This window comes from Rutidosis leptorrhynchoides, chromosome 3 (genome assembly GCF_046630445.1).
Source record: "Rutidosis leptorrhynchoides isolate AG116_Rl617_1_P2 chromosome 3, CSIRO_AGI_Rlap_v1, whole genome shotgun sequence".
NCBI classification, from domain to species: domain Eukaryota; kingdom Viridiplantae; phylum Streptophyta; class Magnoliopsida; order Asterales; family Asteraceae; genus Rutidosis; species Rutidosis leptorrhynchoides.
In genome coordinates, this window is record NC_092335.1 from 73,435,710 (window position 1) to 73,439,730 (window position 4,021).

The window sequence follows — 4,021 nt, forward strand, 5'->3', positions numbered from 1 at the left end:
TACCTGAGAATAAACATGCTTTCAAGTGTCAACCAAAAGGTTGGTGAGTTCATTAGTTTAACATAAATAATCATTTCATAATTTAAATAGACCACAAGATTTCATATTTCACATTTCTCATAAACAAACGTCCCATGCATAGAGACAAAATATCATTCATATGGATTGAACACCTGGTAACCGACATTCACAATATGCATATAAGAATATCCCCATCATTCCGGGATCCTCCTTCGGACATGATATAAATTTCGAAGTACTAAAGCATCCGGTACTTTGGATGGGGCTTGTTGGGCCCGATAGATCTATCTTTAGGATTCGCGTCAATTAGGGTGTCTGTTCCCTAATTCTTAGATTACCAGACTTTAATAAAAAGGGGCATATTCGATTTCGATAATTCAACCATAGAATGTAATTTTGATTACTTGTGTCTATTTCGTAAAACATTTATAAAAGCAGCGTATGTATTCTCAGTCCCAAAATATATATTGCAAAAACATTTAAAAAGGGAGTAAATGACACTCACACATATAAATATTGTAAAACAGTTATTAAAGCATTTGCATGTATTCTCAGCCCAAAAATGTAAAGAGTAAAAAGGGCAAATGAAACTCACACATATAAATATTGTAAAATAGTTAATAAAGCATTTGCATGTATTCTCAGCCCAAAAATCTAATGAGTAAAAAGGGATTAAATGAAACTCACACATATAAATATTGTAAAATAGTTAATAAAGCATTTGCATGTATTCTCAGCCCAAAAATGTAATGAGTAAAAAGGGATTAAATGAAACTCACCTAATGTATTTTGTAGTAAAAATACATATGACTATATTGAACAATTGAACAAAGCAGGGTTGGCCTCGAATTCACGAACCTATATCATTCGTATATATATTAAAACATATAATCGTAATCGAATAATTTATATATTTTATTATTCATAATATACTTGTTATATAATATGTTATATAGATATAGATAAATTTAATATATTTACTTTATTTATTTTCTATAATTAATATTCATTATTCGTTATAACATAATAATAATAATAATAATAATAATAATAATAATAATAATAATAATAATAATAATAATAATAATAATAATAATAATAATAATAATAATAATAATAATAATGATAATAATTTATGGTAATGAAAAACTACCTCAAAACAAGCTTTAAAAATAAGACGTCACCAGCAGGGTTCGAACCCGCGACCTCTCGCTTCACAAACACACCCCCAAACCAATTCATCCAACTCTACTTTTTGTTAAATACCACCACTTTAATGTATCTATATACTATATTTCTGTTTCTCCTTCACCATCATTAATTAAATTTTTTTTTTTTTTACAGCAAGTGTACCTGAGTCTCGGCCCAACTAAATGTCTATGTTGCGGCCCAAGTTACTAGAACATATTTCACAGCCCAATTAACAGTTTTACTAACCCAACATCAGCTTTTCTTGATAATATAAAAAAAAACGTAATAGCCTGGGTTCGAATCCAGGACCTTCCGTTCCTTACAAACACTCCTTACCATCCCTCTATTTTCGTCTTTTTGGTTTTAACTTTCGAATTATTTTTATTTAACCCGTGTTCCTGTTTTCCCATTATCTTCAAAAACTACACCCAGAACTATTCAATGTCTCCTTCATTTTTATCATAATCATACTCGATACCCTCCCTTAATCATCTTCTAATCGTAACAGTATCACCATCCATGTTCATCATTCAACAATAATATGGAATCCATCATCAATCTTCGTGAAAAAAAAAATATAGTAAAATAAAAAAATATTATAGAACCGAAGGTAATCTTCTTTATTACAATTCCTCATTTTTCTTTATCTTCTTCTTTCATCACCCTCTCGTTACCACGATCATCTTCTCAGATCATGCTCACTGTTAGAAAAAAAAATGGTGGTGACGTCCGTGACTATACGAATGCTATGGTCTTTGTGGAAATGGTGTTCGATGGAGATGAGCAGAATAGAAGCATAACAAAATCGAGCAAGGTGATGTGGGTTTAATGGATGAGGTAACGGGTGACGGTGGTGATGGATAGTGGTGTTTAGTTGGAGAAGGAACTCGACTGGAAAAGAAGGTGGCGGCAATTAAGGTGTAGGTGGTGTCGGTTTACAAGGAAATAAGTATAGCAGCAGTTCTTGAGTAACAGACACACAATAGTAGCTAGCAAATCCGAGTAACCATATGTAGTTCACCAGGAAAAAAAAATATATGAGTGAGAGAGAGAGAAGCGAGAGAGAGAGAGAGAGAGCGAGTGGTGTGGCCGGTGGTGGTTCTTGTGGCGATTTATGGTTGTGATGGTGGTGGTTGTGAAAGGTAAAGAGGAAGAAGAAACCTATATATAAGGGATGCATATCTTTCTCTAATATGCATTTAGATATATAGATATGTAGAAAACAGAGATAGATGAAAAGAATAGATGAAAAGCAGAAATAGTAAAGAAATAAATTCCCACGTTGGTATTAAAGGCTGCCGACAGTTTTGACTGGTAATATTTCGTACTCCGTTGTTAATTTAGTGGCGAATAAAAGTATTCAGAAAAATCCCAAATTTTTAAAATAATTATCTTTATTTGCTTTGGTCATTATGGTATAAGATTCGATCATTAATTTAATAAATAAAAATTACATCAACTGTCCCTCTCATTTATGGGTAAAATATAAAAAAATTAAAACTTAATAAATAGCTCCTAAATACATATTTAATAAGCCTATAAATTATATAACGCATTTTTGAATCACTGTTTATTTTATAAAAATAATAGTTTAAATTTTAATTTGTTTACTAACCATTGAGTGACAAATAAGTGCTACTATTGTTTACTAAATAAATTCGAAATCAAATATATATTTTTAATGTACTTTATTTATACATGTAGATACATTATAGGTTATAATATCATATATTACTTTATTTTTCATAATTAATTCTAAGAGCTAAATAATATAATATTTCAAATTATATATATATATATATATATATATATATATATATATATATATATATATATATATATATATATATATATATATATATATATATATATATATATATATATATATATATATATATATATATATATATCTATTTACAAATAGTTGTTCATGAATCGCCAGGCATGGTCAAAGGGCATCTGATTAACTGAACATAGATTTCAAACTTTCTAGACTCAATATTATAGATTTTGCTTATCGTGTCGGAAACATATAAAGATTAAAGTTTAAATTTGGTCGGAAATTCCCGGGTCATCACATTATATGATTTTAAAATAAATGGTGATCTGAAAATGAGTTAAATAATTTATAGGCTTATTAATAATACAGTTAGAAGTTATTTGGTAAATTTTAAAACTTTTTATATTTTACTTGGGGTTGGGAATGATTAATTAATGTAATATTTATTTAATAGTTAATGACCAAATTATATATCATAATAACCAAAATAAATAAAGATACTTAATTTAAAAATTTTGGAATTTTTCTGAGAACTTTTATCCACCACTAAGTAACAACGGAGTACATTATAATGTTTCGTGAAAAACTGTCGGTAGAATGAAAACAAGAAATCAGGCTGCTATACTATTTACGTACACTGTTTGTGCACGTTCTTTTTAACAATTGATGATTCACATTGATTAGTAAATTATTATTATTAAATTGAATGAGATTACTGTTTTGATTGTCTGTCTAAAATTCTATATATAGATTACATGTACAAAATGCATTCATGAACCATCAAACACCCACCATCACTTGAATCACCAAAACCCATGCCAACACCCTCTTCAACCTTTGAACAACCTCCATCTCCTACACCATCACTCTCGATCATCTGTCACCACCCTAAAATCCTACGGTTAACCATCATAACAACCACCCTTGTAAATGACCACTAACCACCTTGCTTTTCTCTTCAGTTTATCGAGCCACAATCACACACACACACACACACCATCTATGTTCCATCTATATTTCCTGTCTTCT